Below are 24959 nucleotides of genomic sequence, written 5' to 3' on the forward strand. Positions count from 1 at the left end.
TTGTTCTATTTTAGAAAATGATTGAAACACAAACTAAGCCAGTATTGCCATTCATGTTTAGATCTGTCATCTCCACAAACAGCATAACTAGACAGAAGAAAATGTTATTACATGCAGAGGGTACTTACAAAGCAGCTCTATTGGCATAAAGAGTCCTAGAGTCTTCTAATATCCAAGATCTTGTCTAAGGTTTCACAGGAAAGCATCACATCGTAAAATGGACTCCTAGAAGAACAGAAAAATAAACTAACCATCTAAATATTGAGATGCATGTTAAAAAAAAAAGTTATACAACTCCATACCTAAAAGACTTCATATTAATAGCATATAACTTTATTTTTTAATTAATTTATTTTACATTCATACACTGAACATCATCACAGCATACAAAATGTGATTTTCCATCCAGAACACACAGGAAAACTGGCTTAATCATACATGTTATCAACAAATAATTTTCCATTTGTTTCATATATATATTTCCCTATTTCTCACCCTCTGCTATTTCCCACCCTCCTCCCACACTATCTCTGGTATCTACGGTTGCTTTCCATTCCTTTTTTCCCCCCAACATTTTATTGATTCATAAAATATCTTAATTAATCTACATACTTTCAATAGCAAGTTCAGCTGTGAACACATGTCTGACTTTAGGGATGAAACTCAGTGAATAGAATATACTTAAAAATAGCACCTAGTTGAGTCTATATAGCTTACTCTGGTAATTAATAGGTATTTTTAATTTTTTTCTTAATTTTAAGAAAAGCAGTTTTAGCTTTAATAAATCAAAATTTTAAAATGTGAAGAGAAATTTGCTTAAGACTTAAAGCCAGGAAACAGGTTAGGATTCTGTTCATATAGAAGGTAAAGAAGACAAAAATCTTTAAATCTGGAAAAATGAAATACAGAAGAAAATCAGTATTTTTTTAAAGTCAAAAGTCATAAAATTATATTTCACCAGTTCAGTTTCATGTACTTAATCTATCTAATTTCAAAAATTTAAGCAGCATTGCAATAAGACGTCTAAGGTCTAAAAATACATCAGAAACATTACAAAACCATGATCAAAGTCTGACCATCAATTTTTGTGTGTTCTTTCATTATGTAAACTGTGAATCAAGTGTTTGATTTCTCTGCCCAATTCTTTTATCTCGGGCAAAATGATATAGTATTATTTTCCTCAAAATGTGACTGTTAACTTACGTAATTTGTAAAATACCTAGCACTGTGCTTGGAAATGCAATACTACTGCTACTGTCATTACTAATAGTTCCTGCTAAAGCTAGTGAAAAACTATTATTTTATATAAATGAATAAATATTATATCCTTGTTGATTTCCCACTTAAAAAATAAGAGACTTATTTAAGTACACAAATCCTATTGTTTCTTTTTTTAGATCAATAACCTCAACTTTTAAATATAATCAGAAGAATCAGGTTATTTCATAGTAGAATAGCCAAGTGCAAAGTTTATTCAAATATATGTCACCTAAACAATAACAAAGAGTAGAGAACAGAGGTAACATGAGGTCATGCAGAGAGCACTCAGAATGTTACCTTATTTGACTGGAGAACCTTGACACTGTAGTCTAAAATGGAAGGAATTTTAGACTGACAATCAATCTGTTTACTGTGTAAGTTCCAAGACTATAATAAGCAAACTATTTACATATAATTGTCTCAAATTAGTGAAAGTCACACAAAAATATGTCAGTTCTACATGCAAAAAACCACCTTGTTGCAGTCATTAAACTCATTTGAGTTTAGTGTGATATTAAAATACATTTCACAAAATTACTGGTATTATTATGCCAAACCAAGTAATAGTCATAAGGTAAAGCAAAAGAATTTTTAAGGATATAACATCTTTTTTTCTGGAGAGGTTTTCGCTATAGGGCATGTGCGCTCGCCAGACAGACAGAGAGAGACATAAAGACAGAAAGCGAGAAATCACCCCCCAGGGGGGATGGTCATGCCGCAATCCCTTCTCCTCCATCCTCCATTCTCCTCTCAGGATCTTGAGCATGCACGCACACATGCCCGGCATAAGTTTTAAGCCACTGGGTCTGGGACGCGAACCCCGGTCGACTACGTGGGAGTCCAGTGACATAGCCATTACACTAACTGCTGGTTCCCAGGATATAACATCTTATGACTAACTTTCTTAGCTGCTTCACTGATGACCAATAATTTTTGTAATTGATAAAAAATATATAAAGTTAATCATTTTTATGAAGTGTTAATATTTTCATAGTCACTGAATATTTAGAACATATAAATATATTTTATTTATTATATGATGTCATATTTGTATTTGTTATAATCCACTTTTGTCTGTTAATTACATTCCTTGCACCATACCTAAAAGGCAGCATCTCCCTTATGTTGTCTTTTTTATAAAAAGAATTATCTATTTTATTTATTATTATTATTCAATTTAATCAGAGAGACAGACAGAAGGAGAGGGAAAATGAGAAAAAAAGCCACCAGGTCTAGACTCGAACCATTGTTGACCATCCAGAAGTCCAGCACTTTAACCACCATACCAGTTGCCAGTCCCCATATTTTAACTCTTGTATGAAATAAAATACTACTAAAACTGGAGAATGATGATATGAGAAAGTTTTGTTTTCTTTTCTTGATTTTACTCAAGAATAAACTTATTTTAACAATGTGAGTTTAGAAATTCTCTGGTTTTACTGTACATTAGAATATGAGTTAATTTTAATTTGCGGTATGTTATTACAGAAAAATAGAGCAGCAAAAGTTTCCCCATTTTCTTTAAAGGTTGTCTTAAATTTTTTAAAAAATTAACAGATTAAGACCTTAAAAGGTATGTAGTTGTAGGCAGATACGTAAAAAAGTAAAGAGCAATATGACCGTTACATGATCATATGTACCAAATACAAATTTTTGAAAAGAAGAGGCAGTTAAAATGAAATAAAATGCATTCTATTTGTTTTGGCATGTCTTTTGAGCTTATGAGTTAACTTTCACCTTGTACAAATGTTAGTATCTGACCTTCTGAAACATGCATGTCTAAACACAGGAGAGTTTTACAAAGACATATACTTATTTTCAAAACAACTTGTTTTATAATTCTCTTAACATAAACCAAAAGCAAAAGCATATGCTATATTGTACTGTTTTTGAGAATTCATAAGCTAAGAGAAATTGTTTGGTTCACTACACTGAAAAGCAACACAAATTGGGGGAGGACACAAACAGGTCTCTAAAATGCTGTAGTAATGTCTAATCTCTTATCCAATTATCAGGACAGGAAAAATATGATAATTTTAATTACATAATTTCAGACCCATTATTTAGGTGATCTTAATGGCTGTGGTGGTTAAGGACGCTGAACTCCCACATGGCCAACCGCAGTTTGAGTCCCGGACCTGGCGGCTTGCTTTCTCTCTCTCTCTTTCTCTCTCTCTGTCTCTCCCTGGTCAAATTAAAATAAATAAATAAAGTTAAATAAAATAATTCTTTAAAAAAAAAAGGAATAGCCAGCCGCTATTTTAATATTACTATTTTAATACTCAGTAGTGTCATAAAGTTCTATGTCAGGTTTATCATAATGAATGGACTTAAAATTGTCAGTTACAACCAAAATATATTACTCAGGTTTCATAATCTTTTCTTATTCATGAGTAAATTTTAATCAAGACATAACTAAAATATATTATTACAAAGGTGTTTCTTAAAAGAAGTAAAAATCTGTGATGTAGAAGAAACATGAACATATTATTTCTGTTTACACCTCGTTAGTCATTATCTACAAGATAATAAAAATGAAAAACTATGTCAGCTGAAGTAGCAATTTTTTATATATTTGACTACACAAAAGTCCTCTGAAAATAAGAGGAATAATTAATATTATTGAAATTCACACTCAAATTTGTAGATAAAATATCAAATAATCTACTCTATTGGAAGACACAGTTTCTCCCTTTAATTTAGCATCATCCAATCATGCTTGGAAATTTTTAGTGTTCATCAGGGCTTAAGAGAAAACTTTAGCCGTAATTACATACTTTATGAGAGTAGTTAGCATTAGTAATACAACCCAAATAACTTAGAACCCACTATTACCTTCTTTTCTCCTTTCTTTTCCTCACAAGCCCAGAAAACTTGTTTTTCTTGCGTGTATGTGTGTGTGTGCATGTGTAGGAAATTGGCAAACACTATATAAGGAGAACTTAGAGTGAGTGATTAATGATCAGGGAAAAATGTGAAATCACATCAGCTGATAAGTGGCTGACTAGCCCAAGGTTGAAAAATGTGAGGGCACTAGGACAGAGCTGAAGAATAACATTCCTTTTGCTGTTAAATGACAGGCATGAGACACCACGTCATACTCTTAAATATCCAAAAACAAATCCAACCACCAAAGGTGATCTTGGAAAGTCACAGGAGACAGCCTTGTTAAATACAAATACAGAGACATTATTTACAGCTACACAATATAGCCATTTTCCTGGCTAACTTCAAGATTTTCTACTGCACTCTTTATAGTTAGTATAAGCTAAAATCTCTAACCAAGTGCAATACCATTACGGGAGTAGAACCTAGGGAAATTAGTTACACCATTTCAGAATGAAAATAAATTGAGAAAACACTACCACAGAAGGTTTTAATCCCCAAACTTCAGCAAAAGTACTGAATGTACTAATCTTGTTCACGCATCTTTGTTATAGAACCTGTCCTTCTGTTCAGTGAAGAAGGCAAGGGTGAAAGAAAATAGATACATATTGAAAACAAATAAAATTTGTTCAGTGTTGTATTGAAATTTAACCACGAAGAGAAACACAGCCAAAATACACTGCAGTAGCATACTTCAATGGGCTTGTCTTGTTGAAATAGTCCCATGCTCAGTTTACCATTTACTATGACCGAGGTGAAAGGGGTTGTGAGGAAGGTCCAAATCCAGGAGAGTTTTACAAAGACTTTAACATATTTTTAAAAACAACTTGTTTTATAATTATCTTAATATAAACCAGCATCAAGGTTAAGTGATGCTGGTTTATATTAAGGGATGGCCACACTGCAATCCCTTGTCCTCCATTCTCCTCATGGGATTTTTGCGCACACACGCACATGATCCAGAACTCAAACTGTGGTCAGGATTGTGGGAGTCCAGTGCCTTAACCACTATAACACCTGCTAGGCCCCACATTTGCATTTATATTTTATTCTATGAAGCATTATGCACACCAGAACCTTTAGCAACATTGTTTTACACAAGACTAATATGGACAAATATGATGTGGTGCTCTTAAGAAAGTGGCTCCAAGATCTCTCAGGAGGGAAAGTGTAATTGAAGGGATCAGGCTGCTGAGCTCTGAAATCCACTGCTGGATTTGCATGGAGTCCACACTTCTCATTGGTAGCTCCCAGCTGACCTTGAACACCACAGGGATATTAAAACAGAACTATTCCTGGAATCCGTGACCCTTCTGCTGACTGATTTTGGTTTGGCCAACAGATTTCTAGATGGCCTTGGCAGGTATAGTGTAGTTACTCAACAGTTATCTCTGGGGGAACAAAGCATTGCTATTATTGAATTGTCAAAGCACAGATTGCTGTATAAACATGAAAAATTGAACCCAGTGGGAAACCTAGTTTTGTTTTTGTTTTTTGTTTTTAGAGAGATTTTTTTTTTTTCTATAGGGCACATGTGCTCATCGGAGAGACAGAGAGAGACAGAGAAATAGAAAATGAGGATCACCCCCCAGGGGGGATGACTAAGTGGCATTCCCTTCTCCTCCAGTGTCCTCTCAGGATTTTGGGAATGCACACACACACACATGCCTGGCATGAGTTTTAAGCCTCCTGGCATGAGTTTCAAGCCTCCAGGTCCAGGATTCAAACCACTGTCAGCCATGTGGAAATCCAGCAATGTCATCACACCACCATCTGCTAGCCCCAAGAGACCTAGTTTAAAGATAAGTTTCAACTTCCTAATGTAATTTCTAGAACCTGAATGACAGCTGGTTGGTTAGAACTGCTAAGAGAATGATTTTGGTCAGTATAAATATAACCTTGGTTAGTCAAATTGGCTGCTCCAATCCTGTCAATAACTCTTTGATAATGTCAGCATCCACATTTTATAGAAGGAAAAAAACAGGTTTGGAAAAGCCAGGTTCCCAAGGTTACAGATCTTTATTCAAGGATAGAGCCAATTTTCTAACCTTGATCTTACCTTTTCCATAATACCATATAGTTGGATAAAATATCTTTCATTAAAAGATATCAGATGTATACATCAGCTATAGATTGATGGTTGGAATCTGGGTTGTCTAAAAACACTGCTGGTCCCAATTATTGTTAAATTTTATTTAAAAATCCACTTATAATAGTGTATTTCCTTTATCTTATATAAGTCATACATTCTTTTTCCTATATTGTGGAACAAGTAAATCTATATATCCAATTTAACTGTCTTTATGTCACAGCTATCAACATGCTCGGATAAACTATGTTGTTTCAAAACCCAGCAAAGGAAATTAGTATCATTATGAAGGAATCTGTCCTTATAAATGAAGAAATACTAAACTAATACAGTATAACACTTTGAAATTTTATAAAATATCTATGAAATATGTTCTTACATAATTTAAAATTTCTTAACGTACTATTAAGCAAAGCCACAAATCAGTGGTATATGTCCAGTTAAATTTATCCTAATCTTACATTGAACTGACCAATAAGGTAATGTATCAGCCCCAAAACCCGCTGAACTTCAGAAAATGTCTCCCTCAGTTAGATCAAACAATAATGTGGTTGCAGTGAGGTCATGGCAGTATTTGGAATAAAAATAGCAAAACATTAAAGACATTAATGTCCTGTTTACAAATCTGAAGTCATTTAATTCCATTGACTGTCTCCTAACTTTATCACTCTCAAGCCCCAAATAAACTGTTCCCTTTAATCATTAATCCTCTTACTCAGTCTCTGACCCATACAGGTATGTACTTTCCCCCCTTCGATTCATACTTTCTATCTTGCAGCACCTCTTGCTGCCCTCACCATTTCTCATTGTATGCGCTAGATCTTTTATTTTTTTTGAAACAATATTTTTATTCTTAACCAGGACAAGCTTGCATTGTTTCCACATTTTCTCCTTGAAAGCTTGACTTACATTGTTTTTCCATACATTTAGGTCCAGCAAAGAGGCTCCATATAATCCTACTTCTACTCTCTGTCTTTATATCATTACTTTTTCACCTTTATGCAAATATATCTTTGCCTTTAGATTCACTTCATCAAGCTGAATCACCGGAATACTGAGAAGACTTATCAGTTTTATTGATATTCCTGCAAAATCGATTCCTTCTCATTCCAAAATCCCAACATATTGAAGATCAACACCCATATACTACACTCAATATCCTAGCCATAAAATGAATGACCTGTATTTCCATTTTCATTTCAATAACCAATTTCATGGCCACTCTGAATGTCTCTACCACTGTAGTCCTAAACAATGATATTCAGCTTTCCAATTACAGTTTACTATCTTCCATGTACTCTTTAAATTTTTTTATTTCCACCAGTTCTGTTATCTCCTTGAAGTTTTTCTTTTATTTTTGGACTTTTTATTATTCTTTTTTTTTAATTCATATTAAGTCACCTAACATCTTTCAGCTAAAAAACACTAAATTTGAATAAAATTAGAGCCCAATTAAAATTTGCTCTGAGGGAAGGAACACCACAGTCCTACTCAATTAAGAAAAACATTTTTATAGGCCATAGTTTAGTTTATTTTTATTATGCCATGAATTCAAAGGAAATACGTTCTAGAAGCTCAGACTGCTTTCCATTGGTTCTCACAAAGTGTGCTTCTTTGGGTGGAATGGACTGGTGCTTCAGTTGAACCCAGGTACCTTTCTCTTTGGCTTTCTTATTTTTCTGGTCATTTTCCTTCACACACTTTAGGACTCCATCTCTGCTCTTAGAATGCTTTAGTATGCTCAATATGCTCATTAATTCTCTTGGCAAGAATCTTGCCCTTAACGTGTTTGTTTATAATGGTCCCAAAGCATGCTGGGTAACACTATAGACTTCCAGTTCTGCCATAGTAACATCTGTGGGGCATTCCTTTATAAACAGAACCCATTCCCTTGATGTCTACAATCTTACCTTTCTTGTAGATGATTATGTATGTTGCCAAAGAAATCACTTCATGCTTTCTAAAAGACTTAGAGAACATGTATTGGAAGTCTCTTCTCTTCCCCTTTGTGTTCGTCATTTTGGTCAATTAATGGAAGAAGATGGTTCCAACCAAGAGGAAACTCCTTGAAGTTTTCCAGTTCCTTGACATTTACATCTTTTCTCAAACTATTAGCCCTTTCCAACCTCAATTTATTTCCTGCTTAGTGCACTGTTGTTTGAATGCCAGTTCTACTATTTATTAGTAAAAGGGTCTTAGAAAAATTATAGGATCCTCAAAGTGTTTTAAAAATAAGAATAATATTTATACTCATAGAAAAGGGTATAAATGTGTCAACATAATGATGTACTAAACACAATTTCTAGCACATTGTATGTACTTAATAAATCTTGGTATCACCTATTATCAGTCACCAGTTCAATCCTTTGTGTCTAGCAGGAACCTAAATTTTAAACACAAATTGGACCCTACAATTATAATTTTGAGTCAAAGCAGAGGAAAAACTGTATAGACTGATGCCACATTTACATATTTAAATTTTAGCAAGACTGCCAAGGCTTTTCCAGTAGACTTTTCACCCACCTCTTGGTATCTTCCATCCCTCTTCACTATAGATCTAACACCTTCCCCTCTCCTCCAGGTATCATAGTTATCCTTGGACACCACTGAGTTGACCTGGCTTCTTACAGATAAAATGAAAGCCATCTGATCAGACATGGACTCTCATAATGTCTTCTTTGCACAATCACATTCCATATCTCTATTGTCTGCTATTCCTTTCTCCTGCCCCTATAGTGAAGATAAACTCCTTTGAGTCACCAAATAGACCCTCACCTAGTGTAATTTGTTAATTTTTGATGATTTTGTCATCTTGAGCTTAATCCATTATACTTTGTTCTTCTCTTTTAATATCATATCTTTTCTTGCACTGTGTCCTCTAACAACATGGTACTGATTTCAGTTTCCAGCTCATTCCATGCTATTTCATATCTTTATGTCTTAACTGTCATCATAGTTGTCAACAGAATCCTCTTCCTCAATTTTCTGCCAAGCAAGTTCTCATTTATTTCCCAAGATTCAATTTAAGAGTTCCTCCTCTATGAGAGTGTTCCACAAGAAAAACATAAGGTAGAAGAAAATGAGAAGTACTAACCGAATAAGAAAGGGTGATAATATGGAAGGCTCACAATATCTAGAGTCGGTAAATGATAGCAAGCTTCAATTATGATATTGGATTTCTTGTTTAACTTTTATTTTTCACAGATATTTTCACTTACTTCATGAGAAGCATTTCAACCATTTTTTGACGTCTAAGAAATAGTCTTAAGCCTTTCAGATATGCAGATAATTACAAAAATATCTCCAACTGTCAGGAAATGACCAGTTTTCCACCTGTCCATAAAGAAATTTTGAAAAAGGATAAGAAAAAAGAGAAGTCATGCTGAAACACACACTTGTTATTGAGAAAATAATAAGCTTTGATTTTTACTTTGATTTTCTGCAATTTCTATAAATTCCTTAAATGCATACCAGTTATTTATGATATGATACAATTCTAAAGTAAGTATCAAAACTGAAATTTAAGATTTTATAACTTTTGGAACCAGCAGTTAGCGTAATGGCTATGTCACTGGACTCCCATGTAGTCGACTGTGGTTCGCGTCCCGGACCCTGTGGCTTAAAACTCATGCCGGGCGAGTGTGCGTGCGTGCCCAAGATCCCGAGAGGAGAATGGAGGAGAAGGATTGCAGCGTGACCATCCCCTCTGGGGGGGTGATTCCTCGCTTTCTGTCTCTATGTCTCTCTCTGTCTGTCTGGCGAGTGCACGTGCCCTATAGCGAAAACCTCTCTAAAAAAAAAGATTTTATTTTTGACTATCTAGCGTTAAGTCCTAAATTAAATAATTTTACTAAGTTTAGATTTTATGCCAAATATCATTATATGCAGTCAAATATTCAAACTCATCAAATATCCATGCATGTCTTTAGCTCAAAATCTCCCATGCATTCAGAGTAGCAGGAGGACAGACACTGTTCTCTATAGTGCAGATAATAACAGTAATCTTCTGAGCTATTTATGCCTTTCTATGAACTAACTATAGGTCATTGTTGAGATGTCTCCAAAGTTATCCTACAAGACTGAAATGCAGATGTGACATTTGGTAAGTTCTCAAGAGCGGCTTAGGTGTAACACCACAATTTTCCTCGAAATACCAGATAATTCAGCAAAATCCCCTCTTCTCTCTGAAAAGTCTGTTGGAAGACCAATGTTTGTAGATTTTTAAGCATGAGTTCACTGGGGTAGCAGCACTCCTCTAATACTATTTTAAGCATCTTAGATTACAGTGGGCTATATTGTAAAATCTAACTAAACTCGCCCAAGGGGCACTAAGTACATGTGAACCCTACTGTGTGATCTAGTTAAAAAAAAAAAAAGCATTACATTTCTCTTCATTGCATTCACAAAAATTGTTATTATTCAGTTGTTTATATTGTCAATATCTGTCTCTTCCACTATAAATTCCACAAGGGCACCTGGATGTATGGCATATGCAATACCTAGCACAGTGCCCAGAGAGTCAGTTACTGCTTGATGAGTGAATGGATGTCATGGAAGAGAGAACTTAATTCATATACATTTAGGTTTGTCACTTGAAACCTGTGCTAAAAATTAATAGCTGTTTTGAGACCCTTTGGGTCATAGTACAACGTATGTAAACACATACTTTCAATTTAAATGAAATAGATGTGATGCCAGATCTGGTATTTTACAGTTTTGTGATCAAAGGCAAGAGGATTAAACTTTCTAATCCTCTGTTGCCTCATCTGTAAAACATGAATAATCACAGTAAGTATTAAAGATAATATAAAAGTACAGCACAGATTATGGCGAGAGCAGCATCTAGGTAGAGTAGGTAATATTATTTATTAATATTTCATATGGCTTTTAAGTGAATAATATTAATCCAAATTATCCAAGGGCTTTTAAAAATTAATAGTAGGCATCTATTTTGAGAATATGCTGGCAGTGGTAACCCATCAATAATTTATAGCTTTAAAATGAATTTTCCAACACACTTCATGCCTATTTTCCCAATTATATCTTTTCAACAAGTTACTTTCAATTAAATCCCAGGGTATTTTTACTCTGTACAAAATTTCTAAATTTTCTACAACCATTATAGAATCTATCTCAACTGATCTCCATAACCACAGTCTTAATTTACTTCAATTCTCTGTTCTAGATTGCATTATTTTCCTCAATCAGCTTTCATTTTATCATTGTCTTTATATTAAATAACTCCTATCACGATTACAGGGGAAAAACAACTGACCTGAATTGTGTCTTCCCTTCTGGAAGATATCTTCCTTGAGACCCTATCTACTGCATGAAAAATCAGGCTCAATGTTAATTCTTAATGTTTATTCATCCATTCATTCAAAGGACGTTTTCTCAGCACCATTATATACCAAGCATTGTATTACATTACAGAGAAACAAAGATAAATATAAGGCCTCTAGTGTTAAAAAAAGCTCACACTATAGTTAGGAAGTGCAAATCTACAAAGAGATATTTATGAAAAATATGGTAAGTGAAATAAATATGTACATGATTTTATGAAAATATAGATAAGGGATATCTAATGAGTCTGTGGTGAATGAAAAACAAGGACAGAATTCTACAAAAAGGGATGGTTAGGGCAATTTTTAAGGAATAAAAAAGAATCAGTGGGATAAAAGGACATGAAGGGCATCCAAACCTGAGAATCAGTATAAAGCACCAGAACCAATTATAATGCATTTATACAAGAAATGCTCCAATAGCAAATAAACTCATGTAGAAACTCTTGTTAGAACATCAGTTCAGTTCACGAAGTTTGTTTCCAGTATGAAATGTGTATGAACGAGCTTAATTTATATTGTGTTTAAGTTCAAAGCAGTTGGCACGATAATGCTTTAAATGCAAACGCTTTCCTTACTCTGTATAGTCATCCCTTAGTTCCTGCAGAACATTGGTCCCAGGACCCCTCATGGATACCAAACTTTGAAGATACTCAAGTTCCTTATATAAAATGGCACAGTACTACCATATAACCTGTGCACATCCTACTGAATTCCTTAAATCATCTCCAGATTACTTATAATACCTAACATTTTGCTTCTATACTGATGCATATATAATAATAAGCCCTGGGGACTATTACATGATTATAGTAATCATGTAATTACTCATTGTTCAACACAGTATCCCCATCAAAAGTAAAGCAGGTTTTAACAAATGGTCTGGGGTAATTAATTAAATGAACATCTACTGTGTATAAGAATACATTTTAGGCTATTGAGAACAATAGAACTCCTATCCAGTAATCTACACCTGGGTATTTACCCTAAGGATAGGAAAACACTAAGTTGGTAAGACACTTGCATGTTGCATGATTATTCAACATTATTCACAATTGCTAAGACATGGAATGAACCTAAGTGATCAAGAATGGATGACTGGATTGAAAAATGTGGCACATAAACACTATGGAATACTACTTAGCCATAAAAAGCAAGAGATCCTGCCATTTAATATAAAATGGATAAATATAGAAGATTTAACACTAAGTGAAGCAAACTGGACTATGAAGAAAGACTTTGTATGCTCCTACTCAATATATACTACTTCATAGCAGCAACTGAAAGATTAGAAGATATAATAGCAGAGACAGCAAATGTAGATACCTGAGACTGTATCAGAGAGGGTAGAGGGTCAGGAGAGGTAGGGAAAAACTCAGGGGAAAAAATTTTTAAAAATTTGACAGACACAGAATGAAAAGTTACTATGTCCAGTAGTACCTTTTACTTGCTTGACATACAATGCACTTATGTTTTGAGAATCCATATCATATACTGTAAAAATGTTCACTAATCAAATGTAAATAAAAAAATAATTCATTTAAAAAATGCATTTGGCAGCAAGTGATTCACAATGTCTCTAGGGTGTACTCAGAGAAATTAAGATTATTTTGTATGGGACCAGCGATTGGCGTAGTGGTTATGTCACTGGACTCCCATGTAGTCGACCGCAGTTCGTGTCCTGGACCCGGTGGCTTAAACTCATGCCGGGCACCTGTGTGTGCGTGCCCAAGATCCCAAGAAGAGAATGGAGGAGAAGGGATTGAGGTGTGGCCATCCCACCTGGGAGGTTATTTCTTGCTTTCTGTCCTTCTGTCTCTCTCTGTCTGTCTTGTGAGCGCACGTGCCCTACAGCAAAAATCTCTTCAAAAAAAAAAAAAAAGATTACTTTGTATGAGGTAAATAAGAAGGACCAAATGAATAAGGGGTGGGAGAAAAGATGTCTTTAGCTAATGAGATCGGGGAAGGCTTTTATGATGAGAGAGGTGAGAATAAGATAGAGATTTGCATAAATACTCTGCATATGCTATTTTATCCAGTTCTCACAACATTGTATACTGGCAACTATATATCTCTAATTTATAGAGAAGGTGACATTTAAAGAGGTTATACAAGTTGAGCATCCAAACCCAGAAGTGCAAAATGTTCCAAAATGTGAAACCTTTTGAGAACTGCATGAAGTCACAAGCAAAAAATTCCATGCTCCACCACTGTACAAAAATGGTTACTTATCTATAACAGATAAATTCAGAGTCAAGAATGATGGGAATGCCAAACAACCACTGATTATCCACACAGGTAGCTAAGATAGTAACACCTTCATTTTTTGATGGTTTACTATATACCCACTTTGTTTCATATACAAAATTATTAAACATGTTGAATAAAATTAACTTCAGGCCGTGCAGATAAGGTACATATAAAATATAAATGAATTTCATGTTTCATCTTGAGTTTCATTCCTGAGATATATCATTGTATTTATACAAATATTCCAAAATCTAAAAAAGGCTAAAACCTGAAATACGTCTGGTCCCAAACTTTCAGATAGGAGATACTCGCTCTGTCCAAGACCGTTCTAAGTAATATAAATATAGCTGATTTTTTTCTTTTAATTTTTCCAGAGGACATGTTTGGTCACCAAAAGGGAAGGAGGAAAAAAAAAGAGGGGGAAGGATAGGAGACAGCACTCCCTATAGGTAATGGATATGCCACAATCCCTTCTCCATCTCTTACTCCCTTCAATATTTGGGGCACACACCCACATGCATTCAGTGTGATTTTCTAAGTCACTAGGTCCAGGACTCCAACTTCTCAGCGAGTCACATGGAGTCCAGCTCCCTTAACCACCAGTTCATGGACTGACCTGACACATAGCTTTTAAAAAGATGTCTGTGCAAATGTTGCCCTCCATGTTTTGGTCAACAGAAACCTTTTTAGCTTCTCAATTTGCTCATAGAAGTCATTTTTCAAACATGTAATTCTCAAAAAGCCTATGCAACATTAGTTTAAAAATTACTAAAGGAAATTTGGCTAAGCACCAAAATAGTATTTATTTATTTATTTTATTTTTCTTGTATTTTGGAAGAGACATAGAATATCGGATTTTCGTCAGGTTGCCAGGATGAAAGATGGGTATTTTCAGCTGCTAATATATGGCAACACTTGTTTTTCATAGAGGCTGCCAACAACTTTCATTATATCTGCCAATCAAATGGTTAAAAAAAAAAATCTTGAAAAAGTTACTACACAACTGCAAACAGTTGGCATGATAAATAGTTTATTAGTCAATGGTGACATAGATCCTCCTGTTACTTGGAAGGACAATTATCCAAGACTATTTCAGGAAAAGTAAACACTAGTTTCTTGTTGTTGTTGTTATTTGTTTGTTTGTTTGTTTTGAATCTTAGTCATTTAATTTCTTGCAGTAAGCAAAAGAACAATCCAAATGTTTGGAAAACTAAAATTATTTTTTTAATATCATAGTACAAAGATTTTAAGTTAACGTAAAATTTCCTTTCAAATGAGAAAACAGAGAAATTCACTAAAATTAAGTTGTAATTAATAAAATGACTCAAAAAATACAAATCTTGAAAACATAAGATGAAATCACTATTGGAGCTCAGGAAACAACCCAAGGGCCTTACAAAGTTTCTCTGTAAGCTTCTCCTGCCTTTGTGACTCATTCTCCCATGAGACAAGTCACAAAAATTAGAATTTCTTTTCACCAAGGTAGGTCACAGAAAATAAAAATATACTCTAATATTCTCTTATTTTTCTGTGTAGCTGCAAGTCATGAAGAAATTAAGACCCTTCTGGAAGAAAGTTCTTCCTCATATCTAGAAGGAAGAAATGCTACCCCAAAGAAATCAAAGAATCCAAATAGTCTTCACTAGAATTCCATTAGATTCTATTTTCATTATCTCATTCTCTTTTTGTCCAACTCCATTTCAACATGATTGTCCCCATTTCAACAAGCCAAAGCATAAATTAGTTTCTTCCATATCTTTAGGTCTTTAATCTGAAGACTCCCATGTCATGGGAAACAATGATCAAATTAATTAATTATGCTTTTTTTCTGTTAATGTCTTAAAGGTGTCAGTCATGACTCTTTACAAAGAACAGGAAAGGGATCATTCCCTTTTCCATCCCTACATCATGAATCCCCTACTAATTTACTTATAAATTGTGTAAATCAAATGCCTCCTTTGTTTCTAGCAACATTCTTTACCCTGCAGTCATTTAAATTTGTCACTTGGCTGAGGTTCCATGGCTGATGTTGCTCCAAGTACTGGGAAGATGATACACCTAGAGAGAGAGGGCATAGATGCCCCTCACAAACCTTGCCTTCTACATCTCTTCCATTTGTCTATTCCTGAGTTGTATCCTTTAAAATAAACTGGTAAACATCATAAATGTGTTCCCCTGAGTTCTGTGAGCTGTTCTAATAAATTATCAAACTTAAAGGAGTCCCAGAAATCTTCAATTTGTAGACAAGTGGGAAAGAAGTTGTGGGTAATCTGGGAAACACTTCTTGCAATTGGCATCTTAAGTGAAGGCTGTCCAGTGGAGCCAAGTCCTCCACCTGTGTGGTCTGCACTAACTCTGGGTCATTAGTGTCAGAATTTAGTTAAATTATAGAATACCTAGTTAGTGTCTACCCAAACTTTGAGAATTGGTTGGTGTGGCAAAACTCTCACACATCTGGTGTCAGAAAGAATGTTTGTGTATAGAGGGACCAGCAGTTGGTGTAATGGCTATGATGCAGGACTCCCATGTAGTCGACCATAGTTTTAGTCCCAGACCTCGTGGCTTAAACTCATGCTGGGTATGTGTGCATGCATGCCCAAAATCCCGAGAGGAAAATGGAGGAGAAGGGATTGTGGCATGGCCATCCCCCTCTCAAAAAAAGAAAAAGAAAGAAAGAATAAAGAATGTTTGTGTACAGAGAAAGAGTAGGTTTTTAGTATTTTATTTTCCTTTTAGTTATTTTGGTTACACAGCATGGTTTGAATGCTTTTTACTGTCACAAATAGTTTCATGTATAGTTTGAGATTGCATTTGTGTTTGCTTTATTGCTTATAAATAGTAATATTCATTAGAACATTAAGGAGAACAATAAGAAGCAAGCCAATTCACTGTTTTCTATCAAATAAGAATTGATAAAACAAGCTAAAACATTATTTCCAGAATAAAGAATGATAAAACAAAAGAAGGATGGTCAATTACAAAATGCTATGAAAAAAGCTCTCAACTCCTGATCCAAGGATTGGAAATGTTAAGAATCTTTGAAAGTAGAATCAACGTATTTTTAAAGTATTACTCAAGGTCAAGATCCATCGGCCAAAAAGATTATAAAATTTGCTCATATATTTATTATTGAGTTGGTACTTCCCAATGGCAGGTTAAAAACTGAGTAAGATTGGAAGCTACTAAATCAATATGTGAGGGACCAGCAGTTGGCACAATGGCTATGTCATTGGACTTTCATGTAGTCAACCATCGTTCGAGTCCTGGACCTGGTGGCTTAAACCTACACCAGGTGTGTGTGCGTGCATGCCCAAGATCCCGAGAGGATAATGGAGGAGAAGGGATTGTGGCATGGCCATCCACCCCAGGGGGTAATTTCTCATTTTCTGTCTCTCTGTTTCTTTCTATCTTTCTGGTGAACACATGTGCCCCACAGTAAAAACCTCTCCAAAAAAATTTTTTTAATTAAAGAAAATAAGTCAATATTTGACACTACAATGAGAATGAACTATTCTGTACCAAGGTATAATGCAATTTAAATGTTAATAGAAATATACAGAAATATGCAATAAGCCATCAGGACACATAAAAACACCTACACTCTTCTTATAATCTGATGTTCATAAAACTTGTAAGTACTGCTTCCTGTGTTAATTATAGACCTACAGAGCTACAGAGATTTTAGCTCCCTTTAATAGAAACCTATAAAAACTTTTTTTAGTTTATTTTCATGGAAGCAACTTTGAAATTATACTTGATGGACTGAAAACAATATTTGGGAACTGTTCAACTTCTCAGAGATTTAAGACTTGCAGAATATTTAAGACACTAAGAGTCAGATCTTTCCTTGGGTCAATCACTAATGAGCTCTGTGAATTTGAAAACTTCAGTGAGCTCTAAATATCCAAGTTTCTTCATTCCTGAAAATTGTAAGATCTCATAAGTCATTAAAAAATATATGGTATATTTTAGCCTTGCACTTTCATGACACAATATGAATTATACTTTTTTGGGAAAAAAGATTAAATAGCTGAAATACAACAGAAAAGAGTATTGCTAAAGCTTGATTTTTTTGTTATTCCTTTTTCTATAATTGTAGGTCCTATAAAACAAGAAACGCAAGATTGAAAACTAATGGCAACATATAGAAAAAAGGTCAATGACCAAGATAACAGTATACGTTTCTATTTATAGGTGAAAAGTATAACAGAAAGAAGAAAAAAAGAGAAAGAGGAAAATAAAAAAGCAGGAGGCCACAAGAGATAAAAAGGTGGAAATCATAAGTCTCTTTAATGTCAGATTCCTGTATTTAAAATATTTAGGAAAAAATCTTTCTTTAGTCCCCAAATTCATTCTGTTAAGTTTCCTTTGAGTCCAAGGCAAGTATGCAAGATATTACAAATTCAAAAATAGCAGTTTGTGGTATCTTAAATTTCTGTATTTTTTGAAAAGTTAAATATTTGTGACACATTTATTTCTTTGTCTTTCACTATACACCCAAAAAGAGTAAATTAGAAACTATTTCTTTTACTAAGCACAATCAGAGGTTGAACAAAGATAACCTTTTTACTAATCTAGAGTTGGAAATGATTTACAATTGAATGGTATGACTTGGTAATAGTTTCTTTGTAATATTCAGATAGTGGAAACTGATATTCTTAAGCATTAGTATGGTCTCCATTTTTTGTTTAAAGAAATATGCAGAGCTAACAGTATTTGACTTGTATAGGCCTACACTAAAAATAGAAAAAAAATTCTAGTTACATATAATCAGAAATTATTTTCTCATAATCTGCAGAGTACTTGAATAGTAAGTCATCTAGGTTCTAAAAGATTAGCATTTGAATTAATAACAGTGTGTCTAGCTCTGCATAAAACTATATAAAGGCGGGACCAGCAGTGAGTGTAATAGCTATGTCGCTGGACTCCCATGTAGTCAACCGTGGTTCGTATCCCGGACCCGGTGACTTAAAACTCGTGCTAGGTGCATGTGCGTGCGTATCCAAGATCCTGAGAGGAAAATGAAGGAGACGGGATTGCAGCGTGACCATCCCCCCTAGGGGGTGATTTCTCACGTTCTGTCTGTCTCTGTCTGTCTGGCGAGTGCACGCACCCTATGGCAAAAACCTCTCCCCCCCAAAAAAAAACACCTACATAAAGGCAGAATCTATGATTTTTTTTTAATCCAAAATGTGTTTATTGGGGATGCGTCCCACTCATTTTAAGTCAGGATGTTTTTAGTGCTGGAATCTCTGATCTTAAACTCATTTAATCAGATTCATAATATATGTACAACCTAATGTCTCTCCAGCAGGATTCACCTCCACTCTTAAAATTCTTCAAGAAGCAATATCTAATAATAAATTCCTACCTTGTAAATATATTTGTCACCAAATTTAAAAGAAGCATATGAACTGAACCTTCTATAGAATAACTTAATAAGAAAAGTCCCAGAAAACTTTTATTCCACATATTAGAAAAAAAGAAAAAAGGTGACAATTTGGCTTCCATTTCCAATAATGAGAATTTTCTACATATATATTTTTTTTCCTCTTTCGTTGTTACTTGACATTAATGCTGGGAAAAGTAAATTCAAATAAGGAAAGAAGAAAACATTCTTGTTTAATTTCTCAGAAATAGTCTAATTATATGTAAATCTTAATTACAACCATTTTCTATCATGAGCTCATGAAGCTCAAGCTTAATTTAGTTAATTAGTTAATCTTAGCCAATTGAGTAATCCATTTTGTTCTGAGTTGCTTATTAAGACAGAGTCTTGCAGGGGCCAACAGGTGGAGTGGTGGTTAAGGGCGCTGGACTACCACATGGCTGACCATGGCTCAAGTCCTGAACCTAGCATCCTGCTTTCTCGCTTTCCTTCTCTCGCTTTCCTGCTCTCTCTTGCTCTGTCCCTTTCTGGTCAAATTTAAATAAATAAATAGAGTTAAATGAAATAATTCTTTAAAAAAAGACAAGGTCTTCTGTCACAATCTTCCTGTCTCAAGTCCTATTGGGGAGGCATCCTGAACTGGTAGGATTACAAGTGAACACAGCCCAGCAGTTAGGTTGGACTGAATATTGAACCTCAGCCTTCCATCTTAGCAGTGCATATATAGTCAAGGCTGGGCCAAGATAATTTAGCTTGTACAGTAAATTTACTCAACATGAATACACCTTACACCAGTCCAGTTGAGGATACTATACATGTTATCATCCATAGACAACAATCTATTTCTGTGTCCCATAAATTCCTTGCCTCTTTATTTTTCTTCTTAATTTATTTCCTCACACTCTCCTCCTTCTTGCACCCTCTTCCATCCCTCTGTATTATCTAATATTTCAGTTTTCCCCATCTAGTGCAGACAGTTGCTAAATATTTAGTGGAGACACACAATGTATCTCTTTCATAGCTTGGGTTGCTTCACTCAGCAGTAAATCTTCCATATTCATCCACTTTCTATTAATGCCAAGATCTTGCTGTTTTTCATGGCTGAGTAGTATTCCATAGAGTAGATGTGGCATACTTTTTCAATCCATTCATTTGTTCATGGACATTCGGTTTGGTTCCACATCTTAGAAATTTTGAATAATGCTGCAATAGTAATAATGATTTCTAACATGTTATCATTAATATGAGTTAAGGACCTAGGACTGGAATGCATGAGTATTTAAGAGTCTCTAAATACAGTATACAGCTTTCCTTCCTCTTCAAAGAAATATGTTCCCAGCCCACTGGAAAATTCATCAAAATGAACTTAGGACATTACTGAGAAATCCAGAGTTCTCTCAAGGAAATATTTTTTTCCCAATGGTCAGATAAGTTGGAAATATTCCCACTACCAACTCTGCATTACACAAGAGTCTTGCCAAAATGTAATTTATATGAAGTATAGGTAGGATTTTAGGAAATTATAACACAACCCTTGCAAACCTTTCATGGAATTTATTAGTATTTGCCTGATATTTAAATTTTCAAACAGTTTCAAAATAAGTTTCAAACTACTGAAAAATTCATGAATGTTTCTAGATTACTGAGTGAAAAAAATAGTGGGTCTGTAATTAATTAGTAAAGGACATTTTAATATTCTCTAATAGCAAAAATATTACACTGTGCTCTCAATTATTGCATTGCAATGATTTGTAATGTGTTCTACCAAAAGTTCGCTATGTATATGAAACGGGGGAATTTGTTTCAGCTGGATTTCCAATGGAAAGAGAATTGAGGAAATAAGTCACAAAGGCAATGTTAATAAGGGGCAGAAATTCAAGCTCTGATAGTACATTTTGTACCTGGATATAGCAGAGAACTTTCCAATTAGGGCCAACAAGTAGAAAGTGGATAACTCCAAGCTAAGATTTATAGGGAGAGGTCAGCAGCATGTAATGAGAATTTGGAGCACATACATCCAGCTCTAACACCTTCCATATAAGTATCGTTTCTAATGGCAAAAGCTAATGGTTCCATGACAATAATAAATAATGGTGAGAGAATATTCTAGCCTCAGGCATCACAAAAGGAACTCTGGTGGCATTATACAATTTTCACTAAGACTAGCTGAAGGAGTATTTCTAAAGGGGTAGTTTCATTCTCCTAAGTGAATCAGCAGCACTAGAAAACACAATAGGCAAGGAGCAATCTTTCAGTTAAATTCTATCCTTTCCCCCACATAATTTACATCTAGGCATGTCCCTGCAGAAAGGGAAAATAAAGAAATCACTGCTCCCTATCCCATTACATACTGTATAGCGTTCAGAATAAGATATTAATAATTGAGAAAAATCCTGTGTTTGACCAAACTTTTGCCAGACTCCTAAACCTTCTCCTAGCCCATCTGTGCACTTCACTGTAAAATTCAGTTTAGCAAAAGCCCTTGCTAAATCAATTTTGTAAGACCCCTGTACCCTTGACCTCGGACACCATTGATGTATGATCAGGGTCCTCTTCCTCCACTCTCTCTCAGGACATGTCTGATCACCCTGGCCTGTTTTCAGCAAAAATTATGTTAGGTTGATTCAGTCAAAATTCACCTTATCGCTGGTGATCCTCTTAATCATTTTCCATTCACTGACCCCCAACCTGCTCCTTGACTACACTTATAAATTCCCACTTGACCATGCTGTATTCAGAGTTCAGCCCGATCTCTCCTCCCCACTGCATTGCCAGGGTTCTCTGACAAGCGTCACTGAACAATATTTTTTATAAAAGAGTGCACCCATAGGCACAAGAGAGATTGAGAGTGAGCGAGAGAGGACAACAGGGTCTTATTGGTTGGAATCTTTTCCCCAGCCTTCAGTGCCTCCGGATCCTGGCCACTCCCTGCATCTGATATGTTTTCAAGATTACCCATGGATCTGAACCTGTGGTCAGTCATCAGGCTCTCAGTCTTGCAGGGCACCTGTGTTACCACTGCACCATAGGAGCTGAGCCTGAATAATGTTTTCTTAAATAACACAAAAAGCACTTAAAACCAGTTTAATTCACACGACACTGATTGTGAACCTACCAGTATAGCAGGATGCTCGTATTGTGCACAGGGTGCATGGTGACACCCTCTGGAGGTGCCCTGCACAATCTACAAGGACATATTCAGGCAACCTTGACGTGATATTGAAAAACATGGACTCCAGAGCTGGCAGATATGAAATCAAGTGATCCTAAGCACATGACTGTGGGCAAATTAATGAATCCGGCTAGGTATAGTTTCCATCTCCATAAAATAGAGATAATGTTGTTAACCACCACTATGGGTTACTGAGCATCAAGTGCAAATAGAACACTGCCTGGCAGAAGTTGGTGAGCTATTTAACTGAACAGTTTAAATTGTTATTACTATGTGCAACTTTTGTAGAAAGTGACACAAGAAATATAGAAAAGGCTGGCTGACACATCACTGAGTCAGACTTCTAGCATGTTGGGGACTAACTAAATTCTATTCTTGAACCTTAAGTAATGCTATCACTCATATTTAACCCACAGACAGCATACAATACCATGCAGCTTTCTGGGCTTTCTCTAACTGATATGATTAATAGTCCACCAGTGTCTGATATATCTGTTATCCTCTTGGCAGCTCCACTGTACCAACTGCCATTCCCTAAGTGTCACAACTTTCCTAAAAGCCCCAGAAAACAGAATAAAGGAAGGTAGGCTAGGGTTTATATGAATAAGTATAAATAGCACATAGCACAACACAGTATTAACCAAGACTGCCAAAGTTTGGAAAAAGAAAGTGCAAGCCCATTGTAGATCTTTTGAGCATTTTTTATTATTTTTAAAGCATATATTAACTATTACAAGCTGTGTATTCTTCCAAAGTAAACTTTGGTATCACGTTTTGTTTGTTTTTTAATTTATATTTAATCATCTTTACAGCACACAACATGGTTTATCCCAGCATGAATACAGTGCCTAGTAGTCAAGTTAAAGACAACCATATACATTATCATCAGGTAACTTTTCATTTTCCTGTCTGTTAAATGTTTTGTTTGTTTTTTCCCCAATCCCTCCCTCTCACCCCCTATTTCCCCTCCCTCTCGTATGGTCTCTAGTATCTATAATTGCTCCCCCTGCTATTATACCCTCTAATCCTTCGGTTTCTGCTATAGTGTGCAGACATTTGGTATTTATCAAGCGGGGACATGTAATCGCTGTCTGTCACAGTCAGGCTTGCTTCATTTAGCATTAAATCTTCCATATTCAACCACAATGTATCAAATGTCAAGGTCCTATTGTTTTACAAGGACCAGAAAAATGTACTTCAACGTCTTGTTATAGCCACCTTAGGATGGACATCAAAAATTAGTTTTCTGGCACAGCTAAAGTCTAGAATTCAAGTATGTTATTAACCATAGAAAGGATTCCTCACCTGCAGATAGTTTTCATACAACCTTTGTCTCTCCTAATGCCAATGCCATCCATCGGCCTATTAATTCACAATAGCTTCTTCCTACAGCTCTCTCTTCAAACCAACTCCCCAAGTGTGTCTAAGACACTTAACTTACACAGCCCAAAGTACTCCCTGTATTTAGTTACTTCTTTGAGTACATAGAAAGGTCACACTGCTGGCAGCCACTTCTGGCATTTTAGGAGAATTAAAAAAAAAAAAAGAAAGAAAGAAAGAAAAAGAAAAGAAATATGCTGTTATTCCAGTTACACTGCAGTGGGTCTTACCCGGTGGTTGATTCTGTCCCTCAGTAGATATTTGGCAACTGTAGGAGACAACTGTGGTTGGCAGGACTGGGAGGTTGCTACTGACTTCTAGGGGATACAGGCAGTGCCAGAACTGGGATGAGGCAAGGAAGGTGCCTAGAGCTCAAAATTTAAGGAGGCACTTATTCTCAGGGTTGTGCAAGCACAGGATTACAGGATCCTGAGAATTCATGCCTCCTTAAATGTTGTGCCTTTGCTGATTCCCTTGCCCAACCCTAGTCCCAGTGCTGAGTGGAGGGATGGTGATAAACATCCCCCACAAAGAGAATTATCCAGTCCAAGATATCTGTAGTGCTAAAGTTGAGAAACCCAGACAGGGTTAGAGAAAATCAGGATTGAAAACTATGGTTTCCCTTTCTCTCCCATCACTTAAAATTCAAAATTTAAAATCACACTTGCTAAATGCAGATAAAAGTGAAATCATATCAAATGTGAGCATTTAGGTTTAATCTGTTTCATTCCTAATCAGTATTCCAACAAGAAGTAAATCACTTTGACCCTTTTCTCACTGGCCTTTGTGCTCTGTGTCCCCTTGAGCAGTGTACCTTACAAATGACATTTTTTCCCTCAAAACAAGACCTCTCTCTTCTCAGGGGAAACAAACTTTCAGATTCTCTTTTTGTGGTCCCTATATTCTGCCTTGTATTACAGTATTTTATTTGCTTAAGCTCCCCACTCTACCTCTCCACATTGAAATGGATGTGCACACAAATACACACACACTAATTCAAGCTCCTTACCACCACACACCAGATTTCTTTATATTTACTATCCCAACCACCTCTATGTAGAACAGTTTTTTTGATGGCACACAATGTGAGTTTCCAATGGACTGAATGATGAGACAAGTTTATATAATAATTTCTAATGGACAGCATGAACCATGATACTTCCCAAGGGCTAAATGGAAATATTAGGTTGT

At 35.4% G+C, this 24959-nt stretch overlaps 1 protein-coding gene across 3 annotated transcripts in view; it reads right to left on the minus strand.

The window, feature by feature from the left end:
• Positions 1-24959, minus strand: part of SLC16A7 (solute carrier family 16 member 7) — a 220444-nt gene that overhangs the window by 136261 nt on the left and 59224 nt on the right. For 2 of the 3 annotated variants that reach the window (XM_014585586.2, XM_014585584.2), the window contains exons 1-2: positions 4096-4165; positions 129-225 (exon numbers count right to left, since the gene is read on the minus strand). The gene's annotated coding sequence lies outside the window, so the exon portion shown is untranslated. Of the gene's footprint in view, positions 1-128; positions 226-4095; positions 4166-24959 lie in introns of those variants that run through there. The other variant, XM_014585585.2, reaches the window with a different exon arrangement.

This window comes from Tupaia chinensis, unplaced genomic scaffold, assembly GCF_000334495.1.
Source record: "Tupaia chinensis unplaced genomic scaffold, TupChi_1.0 Scaffold150006_1, whole genome shotgun sequence".
NCBI lineage: Eukaryota > Metazoa > Chordata > Mammalia > Scandentia > Tupaiidae > Tupaia > Tupaia belangeri.